The sequence below is a fragment of the Acipenser ruthenus genome, chromosome 19, assembly GCF_902713425.1.
Source record: "Acipenser ruthenus chromosome 19, fAciRut3.2 maternal haplotype, whole genome shotgun sequence".
Taxonomy (NCBI): Eukaryota; Metazoa; Chordata; class Actinopteri; order Acipenseriformes; family Acipenseridae; genus Acipenser; species Acipenser ruthenus.
Genome location: NC_081207.1, coordinates 14,185,713 through 14,202,707, shown reverse-complemented (window position 1 = coordinate 14,202,707; position 16,995 = coordinate 14,185,713).

The window sequence follows — 16,995 nt, the reverse complement described above, 5'->3', positions numbered from 1 at the left end:
AACACACCACACCGCACGTACACCTATAAAGAAACACCGCACAGTGCACCAACATACTCAAAGTAACAAACCACACTTGACAAAGTAACATACCACACTGCACCAGCACACTCAAGGAAAGACACTCATACATAATTAAACAACACTGCACATACCTACACACACCACACTGCACCAAAACGTATAACGAAAAACACCACACTGCTCTCACACAGAGAAACACACCTTACACACACACACAGAAACACCACACTGCACCCACACGTTGCAAGAAACACTCCACACCACACCTACACAGAGAAACAAACACCACACTGCACCCACACAAACAGAGAAGCACACCGCAGTGTAGAACACACACAGACAAACACACCACACGTTTCTCGGTTTGTGTAGGTGCGGTGTGGAGTGTTTGTTTCTACGTGTGGGTTCAGTGCAGTGTGGTGTGTCTCTGTCTGTGTGGGTGCATGTGGTATGTTTCTTTGTAGATGTGGGTGCAGTGTGGTTTGTGTCGTGTGGTTTCTTTCTCTGTGTGTAGTGTGGTGTGTTTCTGCTTCTGTGTGTAGTGTGGTGTGTTTCTCTGTGTGGGTGCAGTGTTGTGTTTCTCTATTTATGTGGGTATAATGTGGTGTGTTTGTTTGTGTACGTGCAGTGCGTGTGGGTGCAGTGTTTTTTCTTTATACGTTTTGGTGCAGTGTGGTGTGTTTCTTTATACGTGTGGGTGTAGTGTGGTGTGTGTAGGTATGTACAGTGTGGTTTGTTTCTGTGTCAGTGTGCACACACAGACACCCACACTGCACCAACATGTATAAACAAAAGTCACTGCTCCCACACATACACAAAACAAATCACACTGTATTCAGAGAAAAAATGCACACCTACAAAGAAACACCGCACAGTGCACCAACATACTCAAAGTAACAAACCACACTGCACCAGCACACACAAGGAAAGACTTATACAGAATTAAACAACACTGCACATACCTACACAAACCACACTGCACCAAAACGTATAACGAAAAACACCACACTGCTCCACACAGAGATACACACCACACTACACACACACACAGAAACACCACACTGCACTGAACCCACACGTTGCATGAAACACTCCACACCGCACCCACACAAACAGAGAAGCACACCGCAGTGTAAGAACACACACAGACAAACACACCACACGTTTCTCGGTTTGTGTAGGTGCGGTGTGGAGTGTTTGTTTCTACGTGTGGGTTCAGTGCAGTGTGGTGTGTTTCTCTGTCTGTGTGGGTGCATGTGGTATGTTTCTTTGTACATGTGTGGTTTGTGTCGTGTGGTTTCTTTCTCTGTGTGTAGTGTGGTGTGTTTCTGCTTCTGTGTGTAGTGTGGTGTGTTTCTCTGTGTGGGTGCAGTGTTGTGTTTCTCTATTTATATGGGTATAATGTGGTGTGTTTGTTTGTGTACGTGCAGTGCGTGTGGGTGCAGTGTTTTTTCTTTATACGTTTTGGTGCAGTGTGGTGTGTTTCTTTATACGTGGTGTGTGTAGGTATGTGCAGTGTGGTTTGTTTCTGTGTCAGTGTGCACACACAGACACCCACACTGCACCAACATGTATAAACAAGTCACTGCTCCCACACATACACAAAACAAATCACACTGTATACAGAGAAAAAATGCACACACACCACACACCTACAAAGAAACACCGCACAGTGCACCAACTACTCAAAGTAACAAACCACACTGGTCAAAGTAACAGACCACACTGCACCCACACGTACAAAGAAACACAGCACACTACACACACAGACACAAACCACACTACACCAGCAGGTATAAATAAACACACCAACACCTAGAAAGAAACACACCACACTGCACGTACACAAACAGAAAAACAAACCACACACAAACACAACACTGCACCCACACGTACACAAAAACAAACTACACTGCATACAGAGAAACAAACACAATGCATTCACAGACACACAAACCACACACCTGCAAAGAAACACACCAGTGCACCAATATACTCAAAGAAACAAACCACACTGAACAAAGTAACACACCACACTGCACCAGTATACACTCACACAGAAACAAACAACACTGCACATACCTAAACACACCACACTGCACCAGCATGTATGAATAAATACAACAACACCTAGAAAGAAACACTACATGTGCACAAAAGAACACACCACATTATACCCACATAAATAGAGAAACAGAACACTGCACCCACACAAACAGAGAAGCACACCGCAGTGTAAGAACACACACAGACAAACACACCACACGTTTCTCGGTTTGTGTAGGTGCGGTGTGGAGTGTTTGTTTCTACGTGTGGGTTCAGTGCAGTGGTGTGTTTCTCTGTCTGTGTGGTATGTTTCTTTGTAGATGTGGGTGCAGTGTGGTTTGTGTCGTGTGGTTTCTTTCTCTGTGTGTAGTGTGGTGTGTTTCTGCTTCTGTGTGTAGTGTGGTGTGTTTCTCTGTGTGGGTGCAGTGTTGTGTTTCTCTATTTATGTGGGTATAATGTGGTGTGTTTGTTTGTGTACGTGCAGTGCGTGTGGGTGCAGTGTTTTTTCTTTATACGTTTTGGTGCAGTGTGGTGTGTTTCTTTATACGTGTGGGTGTAGTGTGGTGTGTGTAGGTATGTGCAGTGTGGTTTGTTCTGTGTCAATGTGCACACACAGACTCCCACACTGCACCAACATGTATAAACAAAAGTCGCTCCCACACATACACAAAATAAATCACACTGTGTACAGAGAAACAAACACCATGCACACACAGACACACACCACACACCTATAAAGAAACACCGCACAGTGCACCAACATACTCAAAGTAACAAACCACACTGCACCAGCACACACAAGGAAAGACACTTATACAGAATTAAACAACACTGCACATACCTACACAAACCACACTGCACCAAAACGTATAACGAAAAACACCACACTGCTCCACACAGAGATACACACCACACTACACACACACACAGAAACACCACACTGCACTGAACCCACACGTTGCAAGAAACACTCCACACCGCACCCACACAAACAGAGAAGCACACCGCAGTGTAAGAACACACACACAGACAAACACACCACACTGCACCCACACGTACAAAGAAACAGAGCACACTACACACACCACACTACACCAGCACGTATAAATAAACACACCAATACCTAGAAAGAAACACACCACACCGCACGTACACCACATCATACCCACATAACCAGAGAAACACACCACACTACACACACACCTATAAAGAAACACCGCACAGTGCACCAACATACTCAAAGTAACAAACCACACTTGACAAAGTAACATACCACACTGCACCAGCACACTCAAGGAAAGACACTCATACATAATTAAACAACACTGCACATACCTACACACACCACACTGCACCAAAACGTATAACGAAAAACACCACACTGCTCTCACACAGAGAAACACACCTACACACACACACAGAAACACCACACTGCACCCACACGTTGCAAGAAACACTCCACACCACACCTACACAGAGAAACAAACACCACACTGCACCCACACAAACAGAGAAGCACACCGCAGTGTAGAACACACACAGACAAACACACCACACGTTTCTCGGTTTGTGTAGGTGCGGTGTGGAGTGTTTGTTTCTACGTGTGGGTTCAGTGCAGTGTGGTGTGTCTCTGTCTGTGTGGGTGCATGTGGTATGTTTCTTTGTAGATCTGGGTGCAGTGTGGTTTGTGTCGTGTGGTTTCTTTCTCTGTGTGTAGTGTGGTGTGTTTCTGCTTCTGTGTGTAGTGTGGTGTGTTTCGCTGTGTGGGTGCAGTGTTGTGTTTCTCTATTTATGTGGGTATAATGTGGTGTGTTTGTTTGTGTACGTGCAGTGCGTGTGGGTGCAGTGTTTTTTCTTTATACGTTTTGGTGCAGTGTGGTGTGTTTCTTTATACGTGGTGTGTGTAGGTATGTGCAGTGTGGTTTGTTTCTGTGTCAGTGTGCACACACAGACACCCACACTGCACCAACATGTATAAACAAGTCACTGCTCCCACACATACACAAAACAAATCACACTGTATACAGAGAAAAAATGCACACACACCACACACCTACAAAGAAACACCGCACAGTGCACCAACTACTCAAAGTAACAAACCACACTGGTCAAAGTAACAGACCACACTGCACCCACACGTACAAAGAAACACAGCACACTACACACACAGACACAAACCACACTACACCAGCAGGTATAAATAAACACACCAACACCTAGAAAGAAACACACCACACTGCACGTACACAAACAGAAAAACAAACCACACACAAACACTGCACCCACACGTACACAAAAACAAACTACACTGCATACAGAGAAACAAACACAATGCATTCACAGACACACAAACCACACACCTGCAAAGAAACACACCAGTGCACCAATATACTCAAAGAAACAAACCACACTGAACAAAGTAACACACCACACTGCACCAGTATACACTCACACAGAAACAAACAACACTGCACATACCTAAACACACCACACTGCACCAGCATGTATGAATAAATACAACAACACCTAGAAAGAAACACTGCATGTGCACAAAAGAACACACCACATTATACCCACATAAATAGAGAAACAGAACACTGCACCCACACAAACAGAGAAACACACCACACTACACACACACCTATAAAGAAACACCGCACAGTGCACCAACATACTCAAAGTAACAAACCACACTTGACAAAGTAACATACCACACTGCACCAGCACACTCAAGGAAAGACACTCATACATAATTAAACAACACTGCACATACCTACACAAACCACACTGCACCAAAACGTATAACGAAAAACACCACACTGCTCCACACAGAGATACACACCACACTACACACACACACAGAAACACCACACTGCACTTGAACCCACACGTTGCAAGAAACACTCCACACCGCACCCACACAAACAGAGAAGCACACCGCAGTGTAAGAACACACACACAGACAAACACACCACACTGCACCCACACGTACAAAGAAACAGAGCACACTACACCAGCACGTATAAATAAACACACCAATACCTAGAAAGAAACACACCACACTGCACGTACACCACATCATACCCACATAAATAGAGAAACACAACACTGCACCCACACAAACAGAGAAACACACCACACTACACACACACACCTATAAAGAAACACCGCACAGTGCACCAACATACTCAAAGTAACAAACCACACTGCACCAGCACACACAAGGAAAGACACTTATACAGAATTAAACAACACTACACATACCTACACAAACCACACTGCACCAAAACGTATAACGAAAAACACCACACTGCTCGCACACAGAGAAACACACCACACTACACACACACACACACAGAAACACCACACTGCACTGAACCCACACGTTGCAAGAAACACTCACTCCGCACCCACACAAACAGAAAAGCACACCGCAGTGTAAGAACACACACAGACAAACACCACACGTTTCTCGGTTTGTGTAGGTGCGGTGTGGAGTGTTTGTTTCTACGTGTAGTGCAGTGTGGTGTGTTTTTCTGTCTGTGTGGGTGCATGTGGTATGTTTCTTTGTAGATGTGGGTGCAGTGTGGTTTGTGTCGTGTGGTTTCTTTCTCTGTGTGTAGTGTGGTGTGTTTCTGCTTCTGTGTGCAGTGTTGTGTTTCTCTATTTATGTGGGTATAATGTGGTGTGTTTGTTTGTGTACGTGCAGTGCGTGTGGGTGCAGTGTTTTTTCTTTATACGTTTTGGTGCAGTGTGGTGTGTTTCTTTATACGTGTGGGTGTAGTGTGGTGTGTGTAGGTATGTGCAGTGTGGTTTGTTTCTGTGTCAGTGTGCACACACAGACACCCACACTGCACCAACATGTATAAACAAAAGTCACTGCTCCCACACATACACAAAACAAATCACACTGTATTCAGAGAAAAAATGCACACCTACAAAGAAACACCGCACAGTGCACCAACATACTCAAAGTAACAAACCACACTAGACAAAGTAACACACCACACTGCACCCACACGTACAAAGAAACACACCACACTACACACACACACACAGAAGCAGAAACACCCCACCTTACACACAGTCACACAGAGAAAGAAACCACACTGCACACACAGACATAAAACACTGCACCCACACGTATAAAGAAACACACCACACTACTCTAAATGGATAAAGAAAAAACAACACACTGCTCCCACACAATAGATGTTATTCTATTTATGTGGGCATGATGTGCTGTGTTTGTGGAGTACGTGCAGTGTGGTGTGTGTCTTTCTAGGTGTTGGTGCAGTGTGGTGTGTGTAGGTAGGTGCAATGTGGTTTGTTTTTGTGTGAGTGTGTGCTGGTGAGTGTGTGGTTTGTTTCTTTGAGTATGTTGGTGCACTGTGGTGTGTTTCTTTGTAGGTGTGTGTGTGTAGTGTGGTGTGTGTGCATGGTGTTTGTTTCTCTGTATGCAGTGTGGTTTGTTTTGTGTACGTGTGGGTGCAATGTCTGTTTGCTTTTCTGTTTCTGTGTGTGTGTGTGTGTGCGCGCAGTGTGGTTTGTTTCCTGTGTGCAGTGTGCTGTGTTTCTGTGGGTGCAGTGTGTTGTGTTTCTCTGTTTGTGTGGGTGCAGTGTTGTGTTTCTCTATTTATGTGGGTATAATGTGGTGTGTTTGTTTGTGTACGTGCAGTGCGTGTGGGTGCAGTGTTTTTTCTTTATACGTTTTGGTGCAGTGTGGTGTGTTTCTTTATACGTGTGGGTGTAGTGTGGTGTGTGTAGGTATGTACAGTGTGGTTTGTTTCTGTGTCAGTGTGCACACACAGACACCCACACTGCACCAACATGTATAAACAAAAGTCGCTCCCACACATACACAAAATAAATCACACTGTGTACAGAGAAACAAACACCATGCACACACAGACACACACCACACACCTATAAATAAACACCGCACAGTGCACCAACATACTCAAAGTAACAAACCACACTGCACCAGCACACACAAGGAAAGACACTTATACAGAATTAAACAACACTACACATACCTACACAAACCACACTGCACCAAAACGTATAACGAAAAACACCACACTGCTCCACACAGAGAAACACACCACACTACACACACACACAGAAACACCACACTGCACTGAACCCACACGTTGCAAGAAACACTCCACACCGCACCCACACAAACAGAGAAGCACACCGCAGTGTAAGAACACACACACAGACAAAACACACCACACTGCACCCACACGTACAAAGAAACAGAGCACACTACACACACCACACTACACCAGCACGTATAAATAAACACACCAATACCTAGAAAGAAACACACCACACTGCACGTACACCACATCATACCCACATAAATAGAGAAACACAACACTGCACCCACACAAACAGAGAAACACACCACACTACACACACACCTATAAAGAAACACCGCACAGTGCACCAACATACTCAAAGTAACAAACCACACTTGACAAAGTAACATACCACACTGCACCAGCACACTCAAGGAAAGACACTCATACATAATTAAACAACACTGCACATACCTACACACACCACACTGCACCAAAACGTATAACGAAAAACACCACACTGCTCTCACACAGAGAAACACACCTTACACACACACACAGAAACACCACACTGCACCCACACGTTGCAAGAAACACTCCACACCACACCTACACAGAGAAACAAACACCACACTGCACCCACACAAACAGAGAAGCACACCGCAGTGTAAGAACACACACAGACAAACACACCACACGTTTCTCGGTTTGTGTAGGTGCGGTGTGGAGTGTTTGTTTCTACGTGTGGGTTCAGTGCAGTGTGGTGTGTTTCTCTGTCTGTGTGGGTGCATGTGGTATGTTTCTTTGTAGATGTGGGTGCAGTGTGGTTTGTGTCGTGTGGTGTCTTTCTCTGTGTGTAGTGTGGTGTGTTTCTGCTTCTGTGTGTAGTGTGGTGTGTTTCTCTGTGTGGGTGCAGTGTTGTGTTTCTATTTATGTGGGTATAATGTGGTGTGTTTGTTTGTGTACGTGCAGTGCGTGTGGGTGCAGTGTTTTTTCTTTATACGTTTTGGTGCAGTGTGGTGTGTTTCTTTATACGTGGTGTGTGTAGGTATGTGCAGTGTGGTTTGTTTCTGTGTCAGTGTGCACACACAGACTCCCACACTGCACCAACATGTATAAACAAAAGTCACTGCTCACACATACACAAAACAAATCACACTGTATACAGAGAAAAAATGCACACACACCACACACCTACAAAGAAACACCGCACAGTGCACCAACTACTCAAAGTAACAAACCACACTGGTCAAAGTAACAGACCACACTGCACCCACACGTACAAAGAAAAACACAGCACACTACACACACAGACACAAACCACACTACACCAGCAGGTATAAATAAACACACCAACACCTAGAAAGAAACACACCACACTGCACGTACACAAACAGAAAAACAAACCACACACAAACACAACACTGCACCCACACGTACATAAAAACAAACCACACTGCACACAGAGAAACAAAAACAATGCACACTCAGACCACACTACAAACACCTACAAAGAAACACACCACAGTGCACCAACATACTCAACGAAACAAAACACACTGGACAAAGTGACACACCAAACTGCACCAGCAAACACAAGGAAACGCAACACAGAAAGAAACCACACTGCACATATCTACACACACCACACTGCACGTACACAAACAAACACACCACATCATACCCACATAAATAGAGAAACACAACACTGCACACAGAAGCAGAAACAACACACTACACACAGAGAAAGAAACCACACGACACAAACCACACTGCACCAAACAAAAGTCACTGCTCCCACACATACACAAAACAAATCACACTGTATTCAGAGAAAAAATGCACACCTACAAAGAAACACCGCACAGTGCACCAACATACTCAAAGTAACAAACCACACTAGACAAAGTAACACACCACACTGCACCCACACGTATAACGAAAAACACCACACTGCTCCACACAGAGATACACACCACACTACACACACACACAGAAACACCACACTGCACTGAACCCACACGTTGCAAGAAACACTCCACACCGCACCCACACAAACAGAGAAGCACACCGCAGTGTAAGAACACACACACAGACAAAACACACCACACTGCACCCACACGTACAAAGAAACAGAGCACACTACACACACCACACTACACCAGCACGTATAAATAAACACACCAATACCTAGAAAGAAACACACCACACCGCACGTACACCACATCATACCCACATAAATAGAGAAACACAACACTGCACCCACACAAATAGAGAAACACACCACACTACACACACACCTATAAAGAAACACCGCACAGTGCACCAACATACTCAAAGTAACAAACCACACTTGACAAAGTAACATACCACACTGCACCAGCACACTCAAGGAAAGACACTCATACATAATTAAACAACACTGCACATACCTACACACACCACACTGCACCAAAACGTATAACGAAAAACACCACACTGCTCTCACACAGAGAAACACACCTTACACACACACACAGAAACACCACACTGCACCCACACGTTGCACTCCACACCATATCTACACAGAGAAACAAACACCACACTGCACCCACACAAACAGAGAAGCACACCGCAAGAACACACACAGACAACCTTTTTCTCGGTTTGTGTAGGTGCGGTGTGGAGTGTTTGTTTCTACGTGTGGGTTCAGTGCAGAGTGGTGTGTTTCTCTGTCTGTGTGGGTGCATGTGGTATGTTTCTTTGTAGATGTGGGTGCAGTGTGGTTTGTGTCGTGTGGTTTCTTTCTCTGTGTGTAGTGTGGTGTGTTTCTGCTTCTGTGTGTAGTGTGGTGTGTTTCTCTGTGTGGGTGCAGTGTTGTGTTTCTATTTATGTGGGTATAATGTGGTGTGTTTGTTTGTGTACGTGCAGTGCGTGTGGGTGCAGTGTTTTTTCTTTATACGTTTTGGTGCAGTGTGGTGTGTTTCTTTATACGTGGTGTGTGTAGGTATGTGCAGTGTGGTTTGTTTCTGTGTCAGTGTGCACACACAGACACCCACACTGCACCAACATGTATAAACAAAAGTCACTGCTCCCACACATACACAAAACAAATCACACTGTATACAGAGAAAAAATGCACACACACCACACACCTACAAAGAAACACCGCACAGTGCACCAACTACTCAAAGTAACAAACCACACTGGTCAAAGTAACAGACCACACTGCACCCACACGTACAAAGAAACACAGCACACTACACACACAGACACAAACCACACTACACCAGCAGGTATAAATAAACACACCAACACCTAGAAAGAAACACACCACACTGCACGTACACAAACAGAAAAACAAACCACACACAAACACAACACTGCACCCACACGTACACAAAAACAAACTACACTACATACAGAGAAACAAACACAATGCATTCACAGACACACAAACCACACACCTGCAAAGAAACACACCAGTGCACCAGTATACACTCACACAGAAACAAACAACACTGCACATACCTAAACACACCACACTGCACCAGCATGTATGAATAAATACAACAACACCTAGAAAGAAACACTACATGTGCACAAAAGAACACACCACATTATACCCACATAAATAGAGAAACAGAACACTGCACCCACACAAACAGAGAAACACACCACACTACACACACACCTATAAAGAAACACCGCACAGTGCACCAACATACTCAAAGTAACAAACCACACTTGACAAAGTAACATACCACACTGCACCAGCACACTCAAGGAAAGACACTCATACATAATTAAACAACACTGCACATACCTACACAAACCACACTGCACCAAAACGTATAACGAAAAACACCACACTGCTCCACACACACAGAAACACCACACTGCACTTGAACCCACACGTTGCAAGAAACACTCCACACCGCACCCACACAAACAGAGAAGCACACCGCAGTGTAAGAACACACACACAGACAAACACACCACACTGCACCCACACGTACAAAGAAACAGAGCACACTACACCAGCACGTATAAATAAACACACCAATACCTAGAAAGAAACACACCACACTGCACGTACACCACATCATACCCACATAAATAGAGAAACACAACACTGCACCCACACAAACAGAGAAACACACCACACTACACACACACACCTATAAAGAAACACCGCACAGTGCACCAACATACTCAAAGTAACAAACCACACTGCACCAGCACACACAAGGAAAGACACTTATACAGAATTAAACAACACTACACATACCTACACAAACCACACTGCACCAAAACGTATAACGAAAAACACCACATTGCTCGCACACAGAGAAACACACCACACTACACACACACACACACAGAAACACCACACTGCACTGAACCCACACGTTGCAAGAAACACTCCACACCGCACCCACACAAACAGAAAAGCACACCGCAGTGTAAGAACACACACAGACAAACACCACACGTTTCTCGGTTTGTGTAGGTGCGGTGTGGAGTGTTTGTTTCTACGTGTAGTGCAGTGTGGTGTGTTTCTCTGTCTGTGTGGGTGCATGTGGTATGTTTCTTTGTAGATGTGGGTGCAGTGTGGTTTGTGTCGTGTGGTTTCTTTCTCTGTGTGTAGTGTGGTGTGTTTCTGCTTCTGTGTGCAGTGTTGTGTTTCTCTATTTATGTGGGTATAATGTGGTGTGTTTGTTTGTGTACGTGCAGTGCGTGTGGGTGCAGTGTTTTTTCTTTATACGTTTTGGTGCAGTGTGGTGTGTTTCTTTATACGTGTGGGTGTAGTGTGGTGTGTGTAGGTATGTGCAGTGTGGTTTGTTTCTGTGTCAGTGTGCACACACAGACACCCACACTGCACCAACATGTATAAACAAAAGTCACTGCTCCCACACATACACAAAACAAATCACACTATATTCAGAGAAAAAATGCACACCTACAAAGAAACACCGCACAGTGCACCAACATACTCAAAGTAACAAACCACACTAGACAAAGTAACACACCACACTGCACCCACACGTACAAAGAAACACACCACACTACACACACACACACACAGAAGCAGAAACACCCCACCTTACACACAGTCACACAGAGAAAGAAACCACACTGCACACACAGACATAAAACACTGCACCCACATGTATAAAGAAACACACCACACTACTCTAAATGGATAAAGAAAAAACAACACACTGCTCCCACACAATAGATGTTATTCTATTTATGTGGGCATGATGTGCTGTGTTTGTTGGAGTACGTGCAGTGTGGTGTGTGTCTTTCTAGGTGTTGGTGCAGTGTGGTGTGTGTAGGTAGGTGCAATGTGGTTTGTTTTTGTGTGAGTGTGTGCTGGTGAGTGTGTGGTTTGTTTCTTTGAGTATGTTGGTGCACTGTGGTGTGTTTCTTTGTAGGTGTGTGTGTGTAGTGTGGTGTGTGTGCATGGTGTTTGTTTCTCTGTATGCAGTGTGGTTTGTTTTGTGTACGTGTGGGTGCAATGTCTGTTTGCTTTTCTGTTTCTGTGTGTGTGTGTGTGTGCGCGCAGTGTGGTTTGTTTCCTGTGTGCAGTGTGCTGTGTTTCTGTGGGTGCAGTGTGTTGTGTTTCTCTGTTTGTGTGGGTGCAGTGTTGTGTTTCTCTATTTATGTGGGTATAATGTGGTTTGTTTGTTTGTGTACGTGCAGTGCATGTGAGTGCAGTGTTTTTTCTTTATACGTTTTGGTGCAGTGTGGTGTGTTTCTTTATACGTGGTGTGTGTAGGTATGTGCAGTGTGGTTTGTTTCTGTGTCAGTGTGCACACACACAGACACCCACACTGCACCAACATGTATAAACAAAAGTCACTGCTCCCACACATACACAAAACAAATCACACTGTATACAGAGAAAAAATGCACACACACCACACACCTACAAAGAAACACTCCACACCGCACCCACACAAACAGAGAAGCACACCGCAGTGTAAGAACACACACACAGACAAACACACCACACTGCACCCACACGTACAAAGAAACAGAGCACACTACACCAGCACGTATAAATAAACACACCAATACCTAGAAAGAAACACACCACACTGCACGTACACCACATCATACCCACATAAATAGAGAAACACAACACTGCACCCACACAAACAGAGAAACACACCACACTACACACACACACGTATAAAGAAACACCGCACAGTGCACCAACATACTCAAAGTAACAAACCACACTGCACCAGCACACACAAGGAAAGACACTTATACAGAATTAAACAACACTGCACATACCTACACAAACCACACTGCACCAAAACGTATAACGAAAAACACCACACTGCTCGCACACAGAGAAACACACCACACTACACACACACACAAACAGAAACACCACACTGCACTGAACCCACACGTTGCAAGAAACACTCCACTCCGCACCCACACAAAAAGAAAAGCACACCGCAGTGTAACAACACACACAGACAAACACCACACGTTTCTCGGTTTGTGTAGGTGCGGTGTGGAGTGTTTGTTTCTACGTGTAGTGCAGTGTGGTGTGTTTCTCTGTCTGTGTGGGTGCATGTGGTATGTTTCTTTGTAGATGTGGGTGCAGTGTGGTTTGTGTCGTGTGGTTTCTTTCTCTGTGTGTAGTGTGGTGTGTTTCTGCTTCTGTGTGCAGTGTTGTGTTTCTCTATTTATGTGCGTATAATGTGGTGTGTTTGTTTGTGTACGTGCAGTGCATGTGAATGCAGTGTTTTTTCTTTATACGTTTTGGTGCAGTGTGGTGTGTTTCTTTATACGTGTGGGTGTAGTGTGGTGTGTGTAGGTATGTGCAGTGTGGTTTGTTTCTGTGTCAGTGTGCACACACAGACTCCCACACTGCACCAACATGTATAAACAAAAGTCGCTCCCACACATACACAAAATAAATCACACTGTGTACAGAGAAACAAACACCATGCACACACAGACACACACCACACACCTATAAAGAAACACCGCACAGTGCACCAACATACTCAAAGTAACAAACCACACTGCACCAGCACACACAAGGAAAGACACTTATACAGAATTAAACACTGCACATACCTACACAAACCACACTGCACCAAAACGTATAACGAAAAACACCACACTGCTCCACACAGAGATACACACCACACTACACACACACACAGAAACACCACACTGCACTGAACCCACACGTTGCAAGAAACACTCCACACTGCACCCACACAAACAGAGAAGCACACCGCAGTGTAAGAACACACACACAGACAAACACACCACACTGCACCCACACGTACAAAGAAACAGAGCACACTACACACACCACACTACACCAGCACGTATAAATAAACACACCAATACCTAGAAAGAAACACACCACACTGCACGTACACCACATCATACCCACATAAATAGAGAAACACAACACTGCACCCACACAAACAGAGAAACACACCACACTACACACACACCTATAAAGAAACACCGCACAGTGCACCTACATACTCAAAGTAACAAACCACACTTGACAAAGTAACATACCACACTGCACCAGCACACTCAAGGAAAGACACTCATACATAATTAAACAACACTGCACATACCTACACACACCACACTGCACCAAAACGTATAACGAAAAACACCACACTGCTCTCACACAGAGAAACACACCTTACACACACACACACAGAAACACCACACTGCACCCACACGTTGCAAGAAACACTCCACACCACACCTACACAGAGAAACAAACACCACACTGCACCCACACAAACAGAGAAGCACACCGCAAGAACACACACAGACAAACACACCACACGTTTCTCGGTTTGTGTAGGTGCGGTGTGGAGTGTTTGTTTCTACGTGTGGGTTCAGTGCAGTGTGGTGTGTTTCTCTGTCTGTGTGGGTGCATGTGGTATGTTTCTTTGTAGATGTGGGTGCAGTGTGGTTTGTGTCGTGTGGTTTCTTTCTCTGTGTGTAGTGTGGTGTGTTTCTGCTTCTGTGTGTAGTGTGGTGTGTTTCTCTGTGTGGTTGCAGTGTTTGTGTTTCTCTATTTATGTGGGTATAATGTGGTGTGTTTGTTTGTGTACGTGCAGTGCGTGTGGGTGCAGTGTTTTTTCTTTATACGTTTTGGTGCAGTGTGGTGTGTTTCTTTATACGTGTGGGTGTAGTGTGGTGTGTGTAGGTATGTACAGTGTGGTTTGTTTCTGTGTCAATGTGCACACACAGACACCCACACTGCACCAACATGTATAAACAAAAGTCACTGCTCCTACACATACACAAAACAAATCACACTGTATTCAGAGAAAAAATGCACACCTACAAAGAAACACCGCACAGTGCACCAACATACTCAAAGTAACAAACCACACTGGACAAAGTAACACACCACACTGCACCCACACGTACAAAGAAACACAGCACACTACACACACAGACACAAACCACACTACACCAGCAGGTATAAATAAACACACCAACACCTAGAAAGAAATACACCACACTGCACGTACACAAACAGAAAAACAAACCACACACAAGCACAACACTGCACCCACACGTACACAAAAACAAACCACACTGCAATACAGAGAAACAAACACAATGCATTCACAGACACACAAACCACACACCTGCAAAGAAACACACCAGTGCACCAATATACTCAAAGAAACAAACCACACTGAACAAAGTAACACACCACACTGCACCAGTATACACTCACACAGAAACAAACAACACTGCACATACCTAAACACACCACACTGCACCACATGTATAAATAAATACAACAACACCTAGAAAGAAACACTGTATGTGCACAAAAGAACACACCACATTATACCCACATAAATAGAGAAACAGAACACTGCACCCACACAAACAGAGCAACACCACACAGCACCCACACGTACATAAAAACAAACCACACTGCACACAGAGAAACAAAAACAATGCACACTCAGACCGCACTACAAACACCTACAAAGAAACACACCACAGTGCACCAACATACTCAACGAAACAAAACACACTGGACAAAGTGACACACCAAACTGCACCAGCACACACAAGGAAACGCAACACAGAAAGAAACCACACTGCACATATCTACACACACCACACTGCACGTACACAAACAAACACACCACATCATACCCACATAAATAGAGAAACACAACACTGCACCAACACAAACAGAGAAACACACCACACTACACACACACACACAGAAGCAGAAACACCCCACCTTACACACAGTCACACAGAGAAAGAAACCACACTGCACACACTGCACCCACACGTATAAAGAAACACACCACACTACTCTAAAACGGATAAAGAAAAAACAACACACTGCTCCCACACAATAGATGTTATTCTATTTATGTGGGCATGATGTGCTGTGTTTGTTGGAGTACGTGCAGTGTGGTGTGTGTCTTTCTAGGTGTTGGTGCAGTGTGGTGTGGGTAGGTGCAATGTGGTTTGTTTTTGTGTGAGTGTGTGCTGGTGAGTGTGTGGTTTGTTTCTTTGAGTATGTTGGTGCACTGTGGTGTGTTTCTTTGTAGGTGTGTGTGTGTGTAGTGTGGTGTGTGTGCAAGGTGTTTGTTTCTCTGTATGCAGTGTGGTTTGTTTTGTGTACGTGTGGGTGCAATGTCTGTTTGCTTTTCTGTTTCTGTGTGTGTGTGTGTGTGTGTGTGTGTGCAGTGTGGTTTGTTTCCTGTGTGCAGTGTGCTGTGTTTCTGTGGGTGCAGTGTGTTGTGTTTCTCTGTTTGTGTGGGTGCAGTGTTGTGTTTCTCTATTTATGTGGGTATAATGT